This window comes from Haemorhous mexicanus, chromosome 2 (genome assembly GCF_027477595.1).
Source record: "Haemorhous mexicanus isolate bHaeMex1 chromosome 2, bHaeMex1.pri, whole genome shotgun sequence".
Lineage (NCBI taxonomy): Eukaryota > Metazoa > Chordata > Aves > Passeriformes > Fringillidae > Haemorhous > Haemorhous mexicanus.
The window spans coordinates 106,336,090-106,359,272 of NC_082342.1; the positions used below are offsets into that span (position 1 = coordinate 106,336,090).

Sequence of the window (23,183 nt, forward strand, 5' to 3'; positions counted from 1 at the left end):
GCGCACAAGGGAAAGCGAGGATGGAAAAGACGGGGGGGGGGGGGGCGGGCGAGAGGAGGAATTAAAAAGGGCAAAGAGGTGGAGGGGGAATAAAGAAAAACAGGAAGTAAGAATCGTGGTCAATCCGAGATAAACGCAGAGGAGACAAGGTCAAAACTTCAAGCAAGCAGGGAGCAAAAACCCAAGAGATTTATGAAGGAGGATGACGCTGCCTGCGGCAGCATCCTCCCGGGGCTCCGCTCTGCTGGCGGCGCGGCTCCGCGGGACCCCGGCGCTGCCCACGGCCCGCAGCGCGGGCGGGCGGGGGGCGGCGCTGGCGGGCGTGGTGCAGGTTGGGCGGGCCCGCCCCCGGCGCTCGCCCCGCCCCGGCCCGCCCGGCGCGGGGGGAGCGGGACGCGGTACCGGGCAGGGCAGGGCGGCGCGTCCCCGGCGGCGGCGGCCGCGCTTGACAGAGCGGGCGGCGGCTGCGGCCCCATGGAGCCCAGCTAGGGGCTGCCGCACCCTCCACCGGAGGTAGGTGCCGCGGAGCGGATGCTCACCGACAGCCCGGGGCGGGTGGAGCGGTGACAGGTTGGCCGGGCGGCGGCGTTTTGCTGGAATCCCACCCCCCCCGAGCCTTCTTCCCACCGGCGGCCGGGCGCTGCCGTACCGTGGGGAGGGCGGCGGCCCCGCGGTCCCCGCTTCGGCCCGTGACTATTGTTTCTGGTGGCGCCGAGCGGGCGCAGCGAGATCCCGGTGGTGGCGGCGGCGGCTTTGTGCGGGTTGTCCCGGCAGTGGGGCTGCGGCGGTGGGGGGGGCGCGGAGGGACCGCGGCGGGGAAAGGGACGGGGCGAGACCGTGACCGCAAGAGCAGAGCCACCCACCCCACCCCCGCCCTTCCTCCTCCTTCTCCTCCTTCTGCCTGCGCAACTTCTCCAAAATCACGGCCGTGGGTGCGCGGGGAGGAGCCCCGCGTCGCCCCCCGCGGCTCCTGCCCCACGGGCGGCAGAGCACGCACGGCGCGGCCGCGGCGGCGATCGGCGCCCGGTCCGCGCTCCGGGGAAAGGAGATTAGGAACGTGCAGGATGGATTTCAAGATGGGCGGTAATGGGATGATTTGGGGTCCCTCGCGAAGCCGGTCACAGGCGAGAAGCAGGAGGAGAATTTACCCTTCCGAAGTTGGGGCAGAAATTCCTCCCGCTGTCGCCCGGCTTCCTGGCGAAGTCTGCCAGGCGGATGGACTGTCACCTGCGGCTCCCTTAATGGCTTTTTCTGGATGAGGCTGTCGCGGGGCGTGGGTCATCTGCGCCGGCGTCGCAGCGGTCCGGGCGTACGTGGCGGTGAATGCCAGGGTGAAGTGTCGTGCTCCAGAAGTTCTGCATCCCTCCGGGGGGATGCGGCAGGGTGCAAGCTCCCTGGGCAGGAGTTGCAGGGCAGTTATTCTCCTTCTCTCATTTCACCCCCAACACACCTCTTTTTTGAGAGATTGGTGCGGCTTTGGTTCGTTTACCGCTCTTGACGGTAGTTTTCTTACACGTTCTCCATCAGAATTATTTTTTAGAAAGAAAGATTATTCAAATGCGGGATTCAAAGTATATATATTGTCTAATGAGGGTGTGTTGTTAAAGAGGCAAGAGTATCTGGTTGCCCATTAATTCTTCAGGTATTTTCCGTTTAAACTTGATGAGAAAATGTTTTTCGTTTTCTAAGTAACCTTTCATGTCATTTATCATTAGCAAATCGGCTTAGCATTCAAAGTAAAAATTTCCTCACAAATACGCTGCTGATTGCTAATGTTATGTCTGAAACACTCCATAGGACAGAAATCAGCACACCTCCGTTTGTTTTTTTAATATGTAAATTTGAAAAGCCTTTCCTTCCATTTCATGACGCCGTGAGTGGCCCCGGTTAATCAGATGTAACTACAGTAACTAGCAGAGGAGGCTGCTGATAGGCAGGGTGGCTTCCTGCACCACTCTGCAAGAGCAACCTGATCAATTAATGCATCCTCAGTATTTTGTCCTTGGCATATTTGATTAATTTTATAATATTTCTGTGAGGAGCTCCAATAGGGGAAGCTGGAGTCTCTTTCACCTTCAGAGATGACTGAAGCTAAATTTGAAGAGAGAATAACTCTTTGAGTTGACTGGAGAGTGCTGCTGAGTTCCTGTGTATACACTAAATTCTGGAGGTGATCCAGCAGCCAGAGCTATCTGGGTCAGGCTGGAAATCACCTCAGTGATGGGTTTTGCAGGGTCCTGGTCACTTCCTACCAAAAAAAAAAGCAAGTGTTAAGCTTTTGCAACATGGACTGGAGAATGGAGCTGGTCATGTAGAAGGCTTGGCATGTGCAATCAGCAGGTCACACTGAGCACCCTACAACTTCAGGATGCTTGACTTCACTGTGCAGAGCCTACAGCAGTATGAATTACAGGGGAAAAATGCATTTAGATGTAACAAAGGCTGCTGGCTCTTCTCCTGCATGAGGATCTAATTTTTTTTTAAAAATCTGGCTCCCGTTTCTGCCTCTGACTCAAGCTGCCGGTGTAGCTGTGGGCAAATCATTCTATGTTTCCCTCTCTCCTCATCTCTGCCTGACCTGCCAAGGTCTCATCTGTACAGGGCTGTGTGTTCAGACCCCAACTCAAGCCCCTTACTTTCCACCAGCTGCCTTGCACCCAGCAGTCTAAAACCCAACGTAGGTGGTACCTCTCTGCTCCGAGGGGATACAGTTTGACATTCAAATACTGCTGCTGGAGCCAGTCATACAGACGTAGCAGCCTCACAGCAACTCATCAATCTCTAATCCCACCCCTCTTCTAATCCAGTCGTTCCCTGCTGCTGATGGAATCGCCCGGCGTCCTTCGAGCTGTGTTTGGCTGCGTGCTCGCCCTCGTGTCGGCGAGCCAGGGAGGCAGTGCCGCTGGAGATGGGCTGAGGATCACCAGCTCTTCAGGACACAGGCTGTCACTTGAGGCTACAAAACACGTGGCACGAGAGGCCTGGTGTGATTTAGAAATAGAAATTATAGCTAAAGGGTAAATTGCAACAATGTCAGAGAAAAATGACCAGCAAATGGAAGCTGGGGCATTCCTGTGCAGCCGGCTGCGTGCTGCGGGAGGGAACGGAGGTGGAAGGGTGCAGCTCCCTGGGCCTAACAACGGCATTCTTATTTTAGCATGGAAGACAGCCAAAGATAAGGAGTGGTTGTCATCCAGCTGGTTGGAGGATGGAAAAAAAAAAAGAGGAAAAGCTGTGTGGAAAAGTATTTTGATGTAGGTACTAAAGGGAAAAAAAAGGCAGATAACCTTACAAGTGATAGACTAGCTATGTAAAGCTGCCAGGACAAAGCTTTTCCCATAAAATCCAGAATGATCCTAATTAAGCCCAGACCCTGTTAAATGACACACAGCTTTATTTATTTCAGATGTTTCTAGGTCCTAAAGATGGGGCCAAATGTGAAGAGTTTGATGTGGCAGATAGTTTAACCTCAATTACTTTTACATAAATCATGTGATTGTTACGGTAGCTGAAGTACCTCTGATGGGTGCCCCAGAGCTACTGATTTAAAAAAAAAAAAGATATTTTTGAAAATCCTCTGAAAAATCCATGGCAGTGCAGGTGAGGGTTTGTGGAAGAGAGGTGGCTATCCTTTGCAGGCAGGAGAATGGGAGTGTGGGAGCTGTTGTGGTGCTGTGTGCTTGCTGGTCTTGTATGCACAGGCAGCTGAAATGGTGGCTTTGTAGAGCAGGCAGCCAGAGAAAGGGACGTAAAATGGGAGCTGACAAATATTCTTGTTATGAAACTGGGATGGATGAATGATTTATGGGGGTACTTGCTTTTATTTTATTTTATTTCAAGAGGAAGGAGATGGTTGGTGATGTGAGGCGCTAGCCACGGATGGCTTTGTTTTGAGATCAGGCTGTGCTGGGTTCTGCCTCCAGAAACAGCATCTACAGAATAACAATACAGTGAAACACTTCCCAGCATTGCTTGAGTTTCACAGTCTGTTTTCAGGATGAAAAAGTTTTCCTTATCTTATGTTCAAAGCTGTAGGCCTAAATCCTCCCAGCAGACTCTAGATTTCAAAAAAGAGATGGCTGTATGAGAGGTCCTAGGCTGCGTGGATCTTTGTTAGCCTGTCTCAGATCTCCTAGGGAATTTCCTTTCCTGGGTTTGCAATATTGCCCATCCCTCCCAGGGCACTGAGCTACTCTGTAAATAGGCCACTCTGTGGAGGAGCTGCTCTGCTGGGTGATTTAATGTAGCTTGTTCGTTCTGGCTTTCCTTTTTTCCCACCCCCACCCAGTTCTAGCCGTGCTGTCCTTTGGTGTACAGAGCAGTGCTGTAACATGGATGAGGTGAGTTTACAGAGTCACAGCTGCAGGATTTTGCCAGTCCTGTGGGTGGCTGGGTGTCATGGGGACCCTTATGTAAGCTGCAGCTCCACAGTCAATTGCTGACTTTGAGTGTTAGTGACTGCATCCCTCTGAGTAGGACCTGTGTCCAGCATCCTTTTGTATTTCCTAATTAATAGAATCATAGAATAGTTGGATTAGAAGGGACCTACAGGTCATCTAGTCCAATCCCCCCACAGTAAGCAGGGACATCTTCAACTAGATTACGTTGCTCAGAGCTCTGTCCAGCCGGACTTGGAATGTTTCCAGGCATTTGCCACCTCTCTGGGCAAGTTGCAGTGTCTCCCCACTCACCCAGTAAAAAAATCTTTCTTATGTCCAGTTTAAATATACCCTAGTTTAAAACCATTACCCCTTGTCCTATTGCAGCAGGCCCTGCTAAAACATCTGTGCCTGTAGTCTGTCCTGTCAGTCCTTGTTAGGTATTGGAAGATGCTGTAAGGTTTTCCTGGAGATTTCTCTTCTCCAGGATTAACAGTCCCAGCTGTCCTCGTAGGAGAGGTGCTCCAGCCCTCTGATCATCTTCGTGGCCCTCCTCTGGACTGCTCCAATAAGTCCATGTCTTTCCTGTGCTGAGGACCCCAGAGCTGGATGCAGTATTCCAGGTGGGATCTCACAAGAGTGGAGGGTGCCCTTGATCCCACTGCTTGTGCCATTGATGAAGTTATTAAAGGATGCCAGTCCCAGTATGGACCTGAGAGGGACACCATTCATCACTGATCTCAGTTTGCGCATGTAGTTGTTGGAAATGCTTCTCAAAGATATCAGAGGGCTAAATGTTCTCAAGAATTAAACAGAGAGTCTGGGGTAGGTCTTCTGTTTCCTCCATGCTCTTCAGAAAAAAAGGTGTCCTTCAACTTAGCATCTTCAAGGTCCCTGTACTCTCCCACTCCCTTTAGAGTGGCTAGAGAGCAGCTGTTGACTTTTTGGGTTTCCCCCACCTCCCCCATGGCAGGCACAGCGATGTCAGAACAAGCCTCAGGACTGACTGACTGTGTCCCCAAATGTCTTACCTTTGTGTTATCTTTGAGCTGATGACTGGGGGTGAGCTCTGAATGACCAGAGAGGTGAGGGAAGTTTGCTGTGACTCCTCACTAAGCTTCAGTGGGGCTGCAAAGGGCAGGTCCCTGAACATTCCGGGTGCAGCTCCAAATTCATTTGGCCAGGCTAATTTTGAAAACCAGTCTGCCTTCCAATGTCTGCATGTGCTTCAGCCTTTTAATTATTCTGTGCTTTTCCTGTGGCATGAAAACAAAGAGGTGGAAGTGTAGTGGCCACCAGGAGGGCCAAGAGGGCAATGGCTCTTGCCTGCCCTGGCAGTCAGTGTGCTCCTCATAGCAAAGCCAGGTTATTTGGAGGAGTGCAGGTCTTTCAGTCCAGGAAAAAATAATTTGTTAATGGCCAGAGAATAATCACTTTACTCTGAAAAGCCTCTCCAGCTGCATTGCACCAACTGTTCTTTATCAGTCTCTGAATCCTTAATGACAGTAGCAGCTAATTTCTCTTTCTGTGTTTTTCTAGCTGCAGTGTCCTATTTTCTCTGAGTTTATTGAGAAAATAATAGAAGTCATTACATAGCTACTTGTCACCTTTCAGAAAAGAAAACTTCTCCCTGCCTGAATGGCCAAGTTAGTTACTTGGTGACTGACTCAGACAATAGCAACTTCTTGTAGCTCATCAGTTATTAATCTGTGCCTAGTGAATAAACTAATTAACTAGATGAGAATTACTGAAGTTCTAATCTGTGATTATCAGAATATGGTGAATAAACTATTCACAAACAGCGTGACAACGACACATGTACATTCTGTGGCATGTAAGCAAAAAAAAAAATCAAGAAATAAAGGGCTGGGAGTGACAAAGTGAGAAATGTAAATGCATTTTGTTTATTTTCTTTAAAATTTGATGGTCTTTGAAGCTTATGTGGTAGTATTGCATGAAATGGTCCTTGGTTAAAAGAAAAGTATTAGGTGTTCCATATATATCTATAATAATTAGGTTAAAGAAAAGATAATGAGGAACATTGGAATAGATGGGCAGTGAGAATGGAAGACATAGAAAATAAAGTGAAATGTGAAGTATTTTTGTGTTTGTGTGATACACATCTTTCTGTTGTTGGTGATGGATCACTTGCTGTAGAGCTGGATCTACACAAGGCCACTGCAAAGCAAACAGGAAGGGCAACACATTGTTTTTTAATCAGGATTTTCTTAACCAAGAAGTCAGGCATCACTGTCTGAATAATAGATGCCTTCATCTCCAGCCTTGGTGATGGGGCTGGAGGTCTGAGGCAGCTCTCAGCCAGGAGGTCTGCCCTGCAGAAAGGTGGGGGAAGAGGATTTCTGACATAGCCAGAGCTTGCTCTGCAGGCTGTGGGATGCTGAGGGGAGGCCAGAAGGAAGTAGGAACATATAAGCAGATCCTAAAAGAAGGAGCACACAGAAGAGCCTTTCTGTTCTTGTGTGACATTCTTGTAATTCATCTCTGGTCCCTGGGGGATGGATGGAGTTACCTCTTGCCTTTTCATGGCTGGAGAAGCCGTGTATGCTTAGGGTGGATTCACAAACCTTCTGTGACAGAAGAAACTGGGCTCTGGGTTAGAGCTCTGCTGCATTGTGTGTGCAGGATACATCAAAGGCTGTCTTCTCTCACAGGACTGGTGGTGCCAAGCTCAGTACCTCACATCTCCCCTCACCCTTGTGCCTAAGCTTGTGTTCATTTTGCAGAAAACTGCTTGAGCACGCTCCAGTTGCGCTACAACCAAAGTAATGTTGGTAGGTGGAAGAAAACAGATGCAAGGAATTTACTTCCCTGCTCACCAAGGAAATGCATCTGCCTTTGGTCTGGATTTGATGTTTAGGTCTCTAACTGATTTTTTTAGATGCTTGTGTAACAGCTGTGTTTAGCAATGAAATCATCACTTCTTTTAGGATGCATTTTGACTGTCACCACGGCTTTCTGTCCTCTAAAGGGGGGTATTAAATTGATGGGGGTAGCCATCAATTTGGATGCTGTGAGTGCTGCAGACAGGAAAGTGGAAGCAGCATAATGTGGATCCCCACATTCACAGCATGTGACCTCAGAGCTGTGCAGTGACTGTCCTGGAGGGACCTAGTGCAGCCTCCCACCAGAAATGATTAGGTCAGGAGACAAGGTGGGTGCCCTTGATCACAAACAGGCTACAGACATCTTAGACTCACTTCGTTACTGGAAAGGCTGGTCAACACTCATACTTTGTGTTTGCTTTTTGGTGGAACTAAAGAGCTCTTTGCTCTGCAGCATAAAGACCCAAATATTTTGGGACCTGATAATTCTGATTTTCTTGAGAAGAGATGCCCCTGCATTTCCAAGGAGCTGAGGTTCTCGGTTGAGTAGCCTTTTATTTTTAAAAAGGAAGGAGGTGTTTTTATTAGAGTTTCCTGTTTTGGACTCTTTGGTTAGAGGGTATGAAGTGGTCAGAGGATCATTTAGATCAGGGTTGTCTCTTTGTATTTTCTTATACATACATAATACATATAAATTATTTTCACATATGTATATATATTATATATTTTGAATTTTGCAATTTTCCCCAGTTCTAGTTAAGGCTGCTACTTAAAGGAAATCTAAATAAGGTTTCCTGTCAAGAATGGTTTAGATTTAGCTGGCCTTGCCTGGGGCTGAGGGATGGGTTAGGACACTTCTCAAGGTCCATTTCAGGACCCTTTCTGTGATTCTAGGCAGTTACTCAACAAAACAGATTCATTGTAGGTTGTGCTGGTTATGCTGAAAGGGTTTTACTGTAGCATTTAATGTGGTTATTTGTTTGAAAAGGAAATAATAGGTAATTGTAGCATAGTTACTGCATCTGCACTGGACAAATGTTTCTTTAAATAGGAAAATTACTGATGTTACATTTTTGGACCAGCATCATGATATGGGTGTGATTAATTTTTCTAGGAGCTTTGTGTTTTTTATATCTGCTTAAGTGTATTAACATTTTAAAAGGTCAAAGGTAAGCTTTAAAATGGATGCCAAATTAAGATGGATGGGAGGAAAATGACATTTACTTCTTGTTACTGCACATTGTTTGAATTTGACCAAAGGCAAAAACAAAACAAAGAACAGCCCTCCCCCCCATACACACGCACGCATGCATGCGTGCTTGCATGGACAGACAGCCGTGTTCCCACCACCTGCCTTCCCTCCACACCTGGCCTGACAAAATCTTATTCATCAAGGCTGGTTAATCATGATAGTCATCATTATAATCCTAAAAAAATCGGTAGTCCAGTGTATTCACTTCCAGACAGCCTTTGTATTCTTTTGCAAAGTACATAATTTAACTAGTGTGAGTGGACTCTGTAAATAAAAGTAGCTAAAATATAAATATTAGGAAAACATGGCTAATGAGAGCTCTAACCACATTGTCATTTCCTGCCCTTTCCATGTTTGAGATGACGATTTCATCAGGGAAGGACCTGGACCCTCATCCCTGTTCATGCAGTTCCCTGCACATTGAGTCCCAATGAAAGCAGAGGATAAAGTATGGTGGGAATGATGCCTTTGCTTCCAGTGGGAATGGTGGCCAGTCCCAACCAAAAGCAAGGCTTTAGCAGAGCTGCTCTGCAACCACACCAGTGTTCGGCAACTCTGGATTTGGACAAAGTGCCACAGCTCGAGGGAAGGACTGGATCTGCTCGTGTCCACCACTTCCACTCCTGCCCTTACATGATGGTGGGTGGCTGTGCTGGTGATATGCCCTGTGCCTCAGGAATCTCAGCCACGCTCTGGTGAAAGGGACCAAACTTGTTTTTGTGGATGCTGTTGAACAAGACAGATTCGCCCCTCTCACTTTGTGACATCTGCCAATACTAAGAGGGTGTAAAACAAGGGAGAAAACCACTAAAATTTCTCCAAATCCTTCTTCCTCCTGGTGGCTAGTGGCTCATCAGGGAGGCTTCAGATTGCATCCTGTGTCAGCCTCCAGACACTCAGCCCCATGCCATGTCCCAGAGCACACCCCAACCTCGCGTGGGCCACGAGGGCTGTGTGGCTCTGGGAAGAGTCACCCATCCAGTGCCAGCTGTGGCTGAGCTGTGTGGAACCAAGAAAAGGCAGTGCTGCTGTTCCCATACCCACATCTACCTGCCGCCCTTGGGCTCCCTGGGCACGGCAGCAGCCCAGAGCAGGGCATGGGGGAAGAGAAAGGCTGGCAGCAGCTTCCTCGAGGGAGAAAGATGCAGCACTCAGCCCTGCCCCTGTACAACAGCATGAGGTGTGTCCAAGGCTGGGATAAGGGATAGGCAAATCTTCTCCTCCCTCCCCAAGAAGCAGCAAGCTCTCCTAAGCATCCCTTCCTGGGTGCTGAAAATGTTTGTCTGACAAAAAAAAAAAAAAAAAAAAAAAGAAGGAAAAATGACAGTTGCTCATATGCTTTGTTCCAGTGTGAAAATGTATTTTTCATTTCAAACTGAATGGATTCTGAGTTGAATCTGAGCAGAACAGACTAGACAGTTTAATTTTTTCATTTTACTAAAATTGTTTTTAAATCATTCAACCCAAATATTTCTTTTTATTTTTTTTACCCCAGCCTTGCCACACTATAGCAAACAATTCCATTATTTGCATAGCTCTAATTGCAGTGATTAAACAAACACAGCAAACTCTGACCCTTTGCAGAGCCTCATCACAGCACCACAGCCAGCTTGGTCTGTATTTTGTCAGCAGAGAGGGAGATGTGGCTTTGTGTAGACTGAAAATAAATTATGGACTTTTTGGTATTTTTTTTCCATTCAGACTGATACACTATCAGTTTGGAGAATGAATAATTTTGCCTGTTCTCTTGCTAGTGGGCTGAGAGATATCTCCCTATTGTGAACCTGGTACAGTTTTCAAAGCATTTGGATTTTCGGTGCTTTGTTCACGTGTTACGCTTAAGTTGCAGCCTCTGTTGTGTTACTAGAATAATGTGTAGGGTTGCTATTCTGTTAGTAATACCCATAATAACATAAAGAGAGACAAATATCTACATCTGCTTGGAGTTTTTTTCTCTGAAGTTGTTGGGTACCTGAAGACAGGGTTAAGGAAGATTTTATCTGACTACAGATCCATCAAATAGGAACAAACAATTTTTTGGACATTTTTTAATGACATTTATTTATAGCAGGTAGCGCACAGGCGGCTGCTATTTCTCAGCGTGCTGGAAGAATGTTCTCCAGATGGTGCTTGCTGTTTATGCTTTTATTCACTTCGCTTGAACACAGCAGCACTCTACACAAAACACGGAAAATTGGAAAATAAAAACAATTATGTTTTTACAAAGTGCCATGTGATTTGCTGAGATGTCTGAGCTGGCTGATGAGCCGTGCGCAGGGGCAGCGGGGGGATGGCGCCTGTCACAGGAACCCAGCGCCCGAGCCCCACATGGGTCACAGGCAGCACGCCCTTCTCTCCCAGAAGGTGGGTTTGAGCAGAGCTGCTAATCCTACCCTGTGTGTCTGTGCCTCTTCTGCCTGCCTTCTCCTGCACAGGCATTTGGGTGAATGTAGAAAAGGCTGTTATTTTAATGGCAATATTTTTGTTGGGTTTTCTGTGACTGTGCAGCCCCAAGGTGGGAGAGATGCGAGACAAAGCATTTCATAAACCTCGCCTGTGCCATCATGTTCCTTCGGCTGCTCGTCTCACTGAAAAGTATTAAGGCCTTTGGCTGGTCCACCTGAAAGCAGCAGCTAAAGCCGAGACTGATGCCCAAAGGGAGCAGCGTGCTCCATGATTTCTGCTGGTTGCAGTGGTGAAGATACAAAGGTATCCAAATGGTTGGCATGCTCTTGCAGGCTTTTGTTGTGGAGGGTCTGCAGGACTACTCACACAAAACAGAGTGGAAGATTTAAATAAAAGACTCTGGTTTCTAAATTTTTTTTCATTAAAAACCCTTTAGAAAATTGGGAAAATAGCTCAGTTATTTAAATATATTTTTAAAAAAACCCAAACAAACTAGCCAAACAAAAAAAACCCCAAACAATCATAAAAATAGATATTGACAAGTAGGAAAAAGGTTTTTTTGTTGGTTTTTTTAATAAATATATCTTAATGTATAGGTAAAAGAAATAAGTATTTCTCACTTCTACTGAAAAAGAACAAGAAAATGACAAACCCACAGCACTTCAGGGCAGGTTTTCAAATACCAGAAAACATATACCAATTTTAAACTTTGGAACAGGACATGATTATTATTTCTTTGCGAACAGGAGCCTTCAGATTCCTTCTAAATCTAGTTTAAATCCAGCAATAAAATCCAGCAATACCTTTAGTGGAATTAAATTTCAAGAAATTAATGTGTGAACAGCTCAGCTTTTGGGGTTTTCTCTGGTAAATGGGCAGTGCTGCATAGAGCTTCAGTTCCTCTCCCTTGCCCGTTACCCAAGAGACAGCCCTTTCCCAAGAAGAATTCTTGCTACATCAGCTCCATGCTGTTTATCTTCTGTTGCTCCCTTGGCAGTTATTATTTCTTAATGTGTTAATTGTAGCTCCTGGACCCTCGTGTGTGAGGGTGTGTAATGCTCATGGTAATGATGCCGACACGTTCTCTAGTTCCTGGAATCGCAGAGTGAAAAACTGAAATATGGCTTGGGCATAGAGCATCCAGTAAGAGAAGTCAATTAGAAGAACTCAAATAGCATGACAAGAATAAAGTGGGTAATAGGGAAGAGTAGGTGTTGGGTTGGAGTGGGGGTTTTTTAGGCTTATTCAGTTATTATTCCTTCTATAGCTCTGGCTTCATGTGATATATATATTTTTTTAATTAAAACATGAATTATGTCACTTGCTTTCCACCTTTTAACAGTATTTCACAGTAAATTTCATTCCTAATAGCATGTAGTCAGGGGTAAGGAATGACTTTGCTGAGTGATGGGGATTGTTAATTATTAAAAAGAGACCTGTGGATTTGAAACAAATTAGACCTCATTAAGCCGAGGTCTGTTTCCACACAGACCAGCAGACATGAAGAAGCCCATCTAGGAGCATGAAAAATCCCACTTTTTAGCTGATGCATCCCTAGTAGTGATGCTCCTGGGCTGATGTGGGGTACATGTGCTTGTTTGGTGTGTGTGAGAGATTCCTGGTCTCTGACCTCAGTTCAAAACCCATGACTCTGTTGGCTCTCTCCCATTTCCCTTCCACTTCTCCTGTCACCCCCAGCCACCCCAGCCCACCTGCAGACAGGACTCCCAGCTCACTCTGGAGGTGGCTACTGGCCATCAGCAGCTGTGCCCACCTGGCTGGGGAAGCCAGTGCCTGGAAAATGTCAGAGTGCTGACATACTGACCGCTCCAGGTTTAGTGAAAGGAGAAACACAGAAAAACTCCTTTTCTCTTCCTTGATTTTGGAGAGGATCTTTGGCTTATACAGTAGAGTTCTCTCCATGGCTAGGCTGGCAAACTCTGTAGGATACAATTATTTGTTCCCCTTTACAGAGGCAGGGGTTACTTTTTGTTTGTCTGGATTTACTTTGTTTTCCAAACTCATCCGTGACTCTTAAGTTGTTTGTACTCTGAGTTTTTTCCATGGGACTTCAGCAAAAATCCAAAGGGCTGAAGTGATTGTTGGAGAGTACCCTCAAACATATGTAACCATGCCATGTTTTGAGCTGCATTTTTGAAACTTCTTGAAGGCAATGGGTGAGTGCATCTGCAGGAGAATCCTAATAAGGAGAGTGAAAGGTGGCCTTAAGTGATCATTTTAATTATATGTTCATAGGCATGCCATGTATGGGCTTTGCTGTCTGGCTGAGACATCCCCCAAATCTTCTCTGGCATTACAGGCAGTGACACTCATATCAGGAGAAAAAACGCCCATTCTGCTGGCTAGAAATCAGCAATAACATTTTGACATCTGTGCAACAGTTTAAAATGAATTATTCAGCACATAGATCATGCTGTTTGAGCAGCCAGCACATCTCTGCCCCTTTACTACTGTCAGTCCGTGGTGGAGATGTCATTGATGCCAGTGGGAACTGAGCACATGGGCTGGGGGTAGGTTTTGGCCCATAGCCTGAAACAGCATTTGACAGCACCCCTGCAGAACATGATAGGAATAATCTGCTTTGCCACCAGCAAAAGACCAAAAGACAGTGCCAGTCTGTTTCTTCTCTTAGAGTATTTTGAACACATGCAGATCTTAAGATCTTAAGAATTAAAGAAAAGATCTTAAGATCTTAATAATTAAAGCAATATATAATTGTTTGACTGTTTGAGTTTTGCTTTTAAGAGTGAGACTGGCATGTAATTTTGATTAAATCAATGTATTGCATATGACTGTCCAGAAGCCCTGAGCATCTTTTGCCTATTGGGAGTAGAGCCTGAGCACAAACTGGCAGCAGGTCCAGGCCAGTCTCCAGCTTCTGCCAGTTTGGGGGGTTAAAGTGAAGCAGTATCTAATCCCTGTCAGCAAAGAAAATTCATAAGATTCACAAATCAGCAGCATCTGATTTGGAAAAACTAGCTGAAGTGCTGTAAGAATACACTTTGGAGAACTGCAGATGGGGAACTGGCAGGAAATAGATAACAGATAACTAAACACTAGCACAACCTTTCCCTGCTTGAGACAGGCATTGAGGAGAGAAAGTGGACATTTATCTTATGCTTAGCTTTCTAATTCAGCACGGTCATCTGAATTATAGCGGTGTATGTGTGGTGAGATTGTAACATCTGTTATTTCACAGGATATCTGTTCTCTGTAGCTGCATTTTTAAAAATAAAATGCTGAACGCAGTATGGAAATGTTCTTTGCTATAGGTTACTGTCCTTTTGTTACCCTTCTTTAAGGACTATGTTGTAGCTGTTCACTGATGCTTATCTCACAGGTGAAAATTCAGGAGCACTCAGAGAGCATTGCAGCATGCAGCAAAATCATTTGCCTGTCATTGTCCATGGTTTTCAGGTAGCTAGCTAAAAATGCCTCAATTTCTACCTGCTCTTCCATTTATGTGTAAGAAGTAATACCCTACTGTGGAAGGAGCTCAGTGCTGTACATGAAAAGGCAAGACATATTATCCAGGTACTGTAAAACAAATGGCTGGTATGATGAAAGTTAAGTGAATCCTTATGTCCCCTGAAGCCAGTAGAATTTAAGCACATCGTTAAGCCTTGCTTGCAGTACAGGTATATCCTCTGATAGGAGCACTGTAGCTGTAAGGTTTTTGAATCCATGTGTGGGAATAGCTTTATTTTCAGAATTCCTAAGAGCTTTGCAATTAGCTGAAAGAAGTGAAACTCTGCTGTGTACCTTGCAGCAGTGCTGGCTGCTCAGGTGTGGTGCTTCAGCTGGAGGTGGGACCTGGCTCCCTCAGCCAGTCCTTGGCAGAGGATGCTGCAGCTGCTGCTGCTGCAGCTGGGTGTGAGCTGAGGTGTGCAGCCCTCTGTGGGTACATTTTTGTAGGGACTGGAGTCTGTTCTGGCTTTTGTAGGGCTGCCATCACCAAAGTGTCTGAATTTTCTTGCTGTCTTTGATCCACTCACCATTGCTGTGCTCCTCTGGGACAGGGAGTAAAAGAGGCACAAAGAGATGTCAGGCCTGATTTTAATGGTTATTTTTGTGTCAGCATCTGTGGACACATCTCTGGGAGCGGGTTCCAAACCTCCTGTCTGCATAGTTTGAGCCCTGTCTGATGTTACAGACTTGGTCCAGAGTGGCACCGTGTGGGAAGCTCATGAATGGGGCCATGGATGTTCATCTCCCCTGTGTCAGAGCAGAATTCAAGGATGTGCCTTGCTGGTGTAGATGTGGGATGGTGAGGGAAGAGGGGAATGTGCAGTCCAGAAAAACAAGGAGTGGGGTAAATAGCTCAAGTAATCTATGTATGAGGGTGGAAAAGGCTACCTGGGTTTATTGCCACTTGACTGGAAGGATGTGTGTAGCCTGTGTGCATCCATTAATTAGTGATGCAGTTGCTCCATGCTGGTACCAATAAAACCTTAATAGTACATGATACCAGCCTGTGATTGCTTCCTTTTTTTCCACATCCCCTTGTGAGGATGTGTGTATATCAGTGCAGCTGTGCACTGCATACACTGTGGATGTGCTGTGGCTGCCTGCACAAGAAAAGGACAGTAAAATAATTTAGCGGGTTATTACCTCCCATGTGATTTTCCCAAGTGTTTATAAAAGGATCTCTGATATGCAGCACTCTCTAATGTGCACAAAATAATCAGCGTTGTTTTCTTTCCTTTTCCTGAGACATATTAGTTCTTAAAATGGCTCCTGAGCAGGCTTTCCTAGGTATGTGTAGCAACTGCAGCCTGATGGTTTAGCAACAACAACAACAACAACAAGGGAAAAGGCTGTCCTTAGTTTCCTTTATATGCACATTGTGCAGCTTTTCAAGCAGTGCATCAAACAGTGCTGGCTGGAAATTTCCAGGCCAATTTCCTCCTGCCTGGTGCATGCTCATAAAGCAAAACTGTCTGTGCAGTCTGTAGCTGCAGTACTGCAGAAAGTCAATAAAGAGCTGACCACCTCACCTCTATCAAAAGCAGTTGAGAAGCCCTGCCTCATCTGCCTTATTAAAACTGCACTTGACTCCCGCAGAGAAACCTAGTTGGAAACCTTGAAGAGGAGGGATAAAAAAGGAGTCTGAAATTGCAGTGAGTATTCTACTGCTAGGTCTTGCAGTGAGGTTAAAGAGTACATATTGTGAAATAAACCAAAAATGCAGCTTCATTTAAAAAGGGAAATGCCTGAATTTAGTGCAGTGAACTTCTGACTTTTCCCACCTGCAGTACAGCACAGAGATATGATTAGTTATTAGTAAATGAGCAGATTTAACTAGCTCCCTAATGGATTTGTATTTTGAATTTAAATATGTATATGCCTACATATGCATGTGTGTTTATACTTATATATGCATTTGTGCAGGAAAAGGCATGATGTAGAAATAGATGCAAGAGGTAGAATTTGTAACACAACATGTCTTTGAGTGTGTGTTTGAAAGGATGTTTGGGGTTTTTCTCCTTTCTTTTATGTAACAGTAGTTGATTAAATGTTTGCCAGGCTTTCAGTAGTATCTACTGGGAATCATCACCCGCACCTTCCCCAGGCGTGCCAGTTTTTTTTCACCTTGAAATGACAAAAGAGAGAACTTTACCAGAAAGATCATTTCTTTAGCTTAATATTGTAAGATTTCAGAGATTGAATTTTCTGATAGTAATGAAATGAACCCTGAGTTGTGCCATGAATTTGATTGCAGTTAATTTGATTTTTGAGATGCTCAACAAAGCTTACCCATTAGCTTTAACCTCACATACTTTGGATTTGTACAAACTGGTATTTTATGTATCTATGGGTAGAGATACCATGGAAATCTCTCTCTGGTGCTTTGGTTGCTTATAACAATTACTGTCACTGAGTACTTACTAACTAAGTACTGACTATAAGTACTATAAGTACTTACTTACTAGTAAGTACTTACTTAGTGCAGGGCTGTTGGAAGTAGTATCCATTGAGCTGCTGACCAGTAATCCCACTTTGTTTATTGCTTTTATGGTGCAGGGGTAGTTTTCCTTTCACAAGGAAAAGTACAGCTGAACATCTCAGCCAGGAGGCACACGCAGACTCCATCCTGCAGTTTTTTCCAGTTCTCACTCTTATTTGAGCCTAGTCACATGAATAGCAATGGCTCTTGTCAGAAAGGAGGTTTTTTGGCTGAAAGTCACCATTTCTGTATATATGATTTGCCTCCTCAGACTTCAGAGTGAATGTGCGCTTCTTGCTTGGGTTTGCCAAGAGGCAACAATTGTGGGGTGGGGTATTCCCCAAGGTGGTCCCAAAGTCTGGCCTGTTCTCCTTGCATGATTTATTCTCAGTCAGCAGTCGATAAGATGGTGGAAGATGGCCTTTTATATATATGTGTGTATAAATAATACCAGACGCAGATAAGAAACTATTTGGTGATGTCAGAAAACTAAAGACATACTAAAGGCTGCAGATAACTGGCATAGTATCATGGAGTTGATCGTGTGTGGGAAAAACAGGAGGGGAATTCTGCTGCTGGGAGAAGATAGGTCACTATAGGGGAAAAAATAGAGAGGCTGCAGTTTCCAGAAGAGGGGGAAACAAGATGGGGAGGGAAGAGATGAATGGCAGGGGCACGCAAGTTGGGAGTGTTGCCAGTTGGGAGTGTTGCCTGTTGTTCTCCAGGCAATGGGCAAAGGGTTGAGCTGCCAAGGAGATTATTGCCATGAGCTGCTCCTGGGAGGTCCTGTGAGCAGGGGGATGCAAAGTCTCAACAGAAGTCAGGGGATATATGACTTTGTGATGTGTGGAAGGGAAACTGCCCCTAGATGGAAAAAGGGTTGGACACATGACTGGAAAGAAGGCGTTTCGTCTGGATCTGTGCCCCTGGAGTACACGGCAAGCACCAGCACAAAGAAGCCTGTCCCAGCAGGGGACAGCCCTGCTCATCACTTGGGTGCTTCTGTGTCCTGTGGAGGGCTCCTAGAGGTCATGCTGGCTGCTACAGGAGCACGACCAGGGCATGTGCCCATCCCCTCCTGTCTACTGAAATAATCTGGCCTTGGTGAAGTGGAGCAGTCACAGCAGGCTGATCTGAGAGGCCCCCAGTTCAGCAGGGTGAGGGGCCAGGTACCAGGGTGTGCCTTTGCAGGGAGCTGCAATCCTTCTGCAGGATGCTGGCATATCCTCACCTCTGCAGCATCTTCTTGCATCCTGCCAAGTCACAGTCCAGCAGTCTCCCTTGCTGACTGCATAGCAAAGAGAGATTTTGTTATTCACAGGTTACTATTTTATAGAGTTTGGGTTGTTTCTTAAATTCTCTTTCCTCCATTCTGCTCTTGGTAGCCCCATCTGAAGGCAACGTGTGCAGTTATTTTGGTCAGAATTAGGCAAACCCATTCAGCAGCAGAGGAAAGGAGAAAAAACATTAAACAGAAAGCACTGATGACTTCACCAGAAAGTCCCATAATACAAAATTCAGCACAGAAAATTGAAGGAGCGGACAGAAACCTCTTTCTCTTCAGGGGGTGTTGAAACATGGTGCCCTGGAAATGCTCAGGCAGCAGAGACCATTGAAGCACCCTCTTGGCATGGAGCTGCCCGTTGATGCCAGCTGTTGTGCCTCATGGTTTACAGTGCTGTATCTTCCATGAGAATCTAAATCCATAGGTTCCTTGCTACCGGCCTGCGCCTGATGCAGTGGAGATGTTGGTCTGTATGTTCCCCGAGGGATATGCCTTTCCCCATGGCTGAGGCTGGGAGCAGCATGAATCCTCACCAAAAAGGATGATACAGTTAGACTAATTCAGAGGTGTCATGTCTGATGTCCCTCAGCCAATGCTAGCCAGAAAGGAAACAATTTTACACATCAGCAATTTTTTATGATTAATAATATTATCCTGCCTTAATTGAAAAATGGGCTGGTGCTCTCAAGAAGAAATTAAGCTGCAGGAATTAGTATCTAACCTCTTTCTTATGAATGTGTATTTTTACACACTGCATATTACTGGCAGTGCTTTTAGAAAGAATTGTGCCGTGTATTGTAATAAAAAATTGTCCTGCATTGTTTGGAGTTGCGTGGCACCATTCTGTCTGGCTGACTTGGCTTTAAGAGCCTGAACGCTTGGGAAGAAGCAGTGTGAGGATGCTGAAATCCTTTTAAAGGGAATTTATGTACAAACAGGAGGATGATGTGTAGGCTCTGAGCTCTGCTATCAGTTGTTATTGCTGAGAGATATTCACAGGGAGTCGATGCCAGATGGAGCATTAGCCATTGCTGGCCTCAGTGCCTTCGTGGGAAGTCGGTCATAAAGTCAGTGAGGGCTCCTGTTTGTGGGATTTTTAAACACCAGTGAATCATTTTACGTAGTAAGGCAGTTGTCGTTGGGTGAGTTTGTGTAAAGGTCTTTGTGAACTGCTTTCTACCAAAACAAAGCTTCAGGAGGCGAGAGAGGCGATGCTGAAGGACAGGGAGATTTGTAATGCCAAGAGGAGAGCTGGCAGTTCGACTCTGCTGAGTTTTGCCAGGCACCCAGCAGGGGCAGGGAGCTGTCACCTGAGTCTGCCAGTCTGCCTGCAACCACGGGTGGTCCTGGGGTCAGGGTGAGTCATGACTTCCAGGCATCATGCTCCTTCCATGTGTCCTGGGACTTTGTCTCTTGTGGAGCAGCCCAAAGAATCCAGGATTAAAGAAGATGAGGTGGTCTAGGTCTCTCAGTTGGACAGCTGGGGACAGCACAAAGTCAATAAAACTGCTTTCAACTATACTGCTGCCTTGGCACCATCCACATCTCCTGCAGGTTTCTTAGAGGACAATCACTTCAGCAGGAGACTCACATAATGTGGCATGTCTCAAATGCCTTGTTCCCCAAACATAAAACACTTAAATGACCTCTCATCAACCTAAATATTGCTTACCCAAACCTTTGAATGTTGTGTGTCAAATCTCCCTGGAAACACACAGTGAAACATAGATGTGGTGGAATCACTGGTGCTTTCCAGTGTCCCTAGGCAAAAGGGTGTAAGGAGCCTCCTCCTCTTCTCCATCCTGGAATAGTGGGAGGATCCTCATGGAGAAATATGTACTTGGGTACATCTTTCCTGGAGGGAAACTTGCCCACAGTTTGGGGCTGCATCGGGAGGAGGAGGGTCTGAGCAAGGAGCCAGGAGTATCTGTGGATACCAGGGTCACGCTGGCTTTGCTGGGATGTGTGGGAGCACAGTGGGAGCAGCCTGGGCAAGGTTGTCCTTCCCTGCTCTTTCTTGGCCACAGCCCTTTGGACTGTGCCTGCCATGGGGACCCCAGGAGCCTCCCAACCCTGCTGAGGGGCAGTGGTGGGTGGGCTGGGGCTGGCAGTGGTGTCGCGCTGCTTCCCTGATCTGCTGTCACTGCCTCTGTAGGCTGGTCCTGGGGCATCCTCACACCCATTCTCTGGCATCTCTACATTTGTGGCCAAGGTCTTCTTACTTACCTCTTCCTTTGTATTTCAGCCAGGTCCCCATTAGAGCAGACAGTGAGGAAGTCTGCATTAAAATGCTTCCTTCCATCCGTCTGTCCTCCCCTCCTCCCAGCCCCATCCTGCTTGTCCCTGGAGGAAACAGTTGTCTTTGCCAAGATCCTGCCTCGCAAAAGTAAACAATATGAAATTACAATAAAATGTTTTGATTTTCTGGGCCTGACATTCAGAAGCTGCACAACAGAGACTTACAAAAAAGGGTTTTCTATAGATAGCCAGTGTGAGAAAAAAATAAATCTCTCATATTGGGCACTATTTAGATCCAAGCATCAGGGCAATGTGAATGGGGAACAGAGGATATTGTTGCCAAACCTGAAGGTTCTTGGGAGGTTTATGGTGCAGCATCTGTCAGCAGCTTTCTGCCTGGCATCTGTGGGTGACTGGCCTATTGCACAGTAATGTCAATATTTGGGACTCCTGTCTCTGTCTGTGTATATGTACTGTTGTTGCTTGATGCTTTAAGACTGGGTAGTGTACTGAAAGCCCTCAGAAGGAAATAGACGAGCTGAAACTTGTTTCCTCTGGGGCTCTTCCACATAACTCAGAAGAAGGCAAACAGAAATGGAGGTGTAATCCCTGGGAGATGAGCTTCCCTGGGCACTTGTCAGTTTAGCAGGCTGGGTAATCTGCGCTGTCATCAAGATTTGTGGATTAGCTGTAGTGAAGCTAGTTGGCTTTGACATTTCATTAGGGAAGTTTTCCATAGTTTTTCATCCTCAGTCTTGGGGCTGTAAATTATGGCTGATGTAGCTTTGTTATGTTTACACCTTGTAACATTTATGCAAGTTGATGCTAGGGCTGCAAACATCTTATCTGACCAGGATTTTTTAAATCATTGCTTGTTTATGGAAGACTAACTGGGTCAAAGGCTAATTTTGGGAAGGATTTGCTTTCCCCAGTGCTAACCAATAAATTTTCATCTGGATATCGTAAGTTACCCAACCGTTATCTCCTGAAATGGGGATAAAAGCAAACATCATTTATCCTATAATCTGCAAATATTTTGAAAAGTGAACTGGAATATCAATAAAAGGGCTTATCATCAAGGTCTTTGGAGAACTCTTATGGACTTTTGTTTAGAAAGCAGAATGTTAGAGACAAGAACTGTGTAGATGAGGAGGGAATATGTACGAGTGACAGCATTGTAAATTGTCTCAAGGGTTCAAGGGACTGGGGAAGGACACTGTGTCCTGAAGTCACTCCTTCTCAGAGATGCCTCTGCTGATAAGTGCCAGTAGTTGTTCCTTGTGACAGTGATCGAGGGGGACAAGGCGAAGGATCACCCTGTGGGCTCCTGCAATGGTGAGCAGAAATGGGGATGTGGCCCAGTTTATTTATGAGGGCTGGACGTGTCCTCACTCTTCCACTTGCTGCAGAGGACAGATCCGTGTCCTTGGAGCTTCAGTTGCCGTCCCCGTTTTTCTGTCCCTCTGAAATCCCTTTTCAGACACCCCCTCTGAACGGTTGCTGCCCTCAGGTCTGGGGGTGTGGGCTGTGTGAGCCTTGGCTAGTGTGAGGTGTGGGCTGTGTGAGCCGTGGGCAGTGTGAGCTGTGGGCAGTGTGAGCCTTGGGCAGTGTGGGCTGTGTGAGCTGTGGGCTGTGTGAGCTGTGGGCTGTGTGAGCCTTGGGCTGTGTGAGCTGTGGGCAGTGTGAGCCTTGGGCAGTGTGAGCTGTGTGAGCTGTGGGCAGTGTGAGCTGTGGGCTGTGTGAGCCTTGGGCAGTGTGAGCCTTGGGCAGTGTGAGCCGTGGGCAGTGTGAGCCTTGGCTGTGTGAGCCTTGGGCAGTGTGAGCTGTGGGCTGTGTGAGCTGTGGGCTGTGTGAGCTGTGGGCAGTGTGAGCTGTGGGCTGTGTGAGCTGTGGGCAGTGTGAGCTGTGGGCAGTGTGAGCTGTGGGCAGTGTGAGCCGTGGGCAGTGTGAGCTGTGGGCTGTGTGAGCTGTGGGCTGTGTGAGCTGTGGGCAGTGTGAGCTGTGGGCTGTGTGAGCTGTGGGCTGTGTGAGCTGTGGGCAGTGTGGGCTGTGTGAGGTGTGGGCAGTGTGAGCCTTGGGCTGTGTGAGCTGTGGGCAGTGTGAGCCGTGGGCAGTGTGAGCCGTGGGCAGTGTGAGCTGTGGGCTGTGTGAGGTGTGGGCAGTGTGAGCTGTGGGCAGTGTGAGCCTTGGGCAGTGTGGGCTGTGTGAGCCGTGGGCAGTGTGAGCCGTGGGCAGTGTGAGCCGTGGGCAGTGTGAGCCGTGGCTGTGTGAGTCTTGGGCAGTGTGAGCTGTGGGCTGTGTGAGCTGTGGGCTGTGTGAGCTGTGGGCAGTGTGAGCTGTGGGCTGTGTGAGCCTTGGGCTGTGTGAGCTGTGGGCTGTGTGAGCCGTGGGCAGTGTGAGCCTTGGGCTGTGTGAGCTGTGGGCTGTGTGAGCCGTGGGCAGTGTGGGCTGTGGGCTGTGTGAGGTGTGGGCAGTGTGAGCTGTGGGCTGTGTGAGCTGTGGGCAGTGTGAGGTGTGGGCAGTGTGAGCCTTGGGCTGTGTGAGCTGTGGGCAGTGTGAGCCTTGGGCTGTGTGAGCCTTGGGCAGTGTGAGCTGTGGGCTGTGTGAGCTGTGGGCAGTGTGAGCTGTGGGCAGTGTGAGCTGTGTGAGCTGTGGGCTGTGTGAGCTGTGGGCAGTGTGGGCTGTGGGCAGTGTGAGCTGTGGACAGTGTGAGCTGTGGGCTGTGTGAGCCTTGGGCAGTGTGAGCCTTGGGCTGTGTGAGCCTTGGGCAGTGTGAGCCGTGGGCAGTGTGAGCCAGCTGTGGAGAATGTGC

General features: G+C 47.0%; 1 protein-coding gene across 1 annotated transcript in view; it reads left to right on the forward strand.

Moving 5' to 3' along the window:
• Positions 1-373: 373 nt before the first annotated feature.
• RAI2 (retinoic acid induced 2) overlaps positions 374-23,183 on the forward strand; it is a 44,729-nt gene continuing 21,919 nt past the window's right edge. Inside the window, exon 1 of the mRNA XM_059839833.1 lies at positions 374-513. The gene's annotated coding sequence lies outside the window, so the exon portion shown is untranslated. The remainder of the gene's footprint in view (positions 514-23,183) is intronic.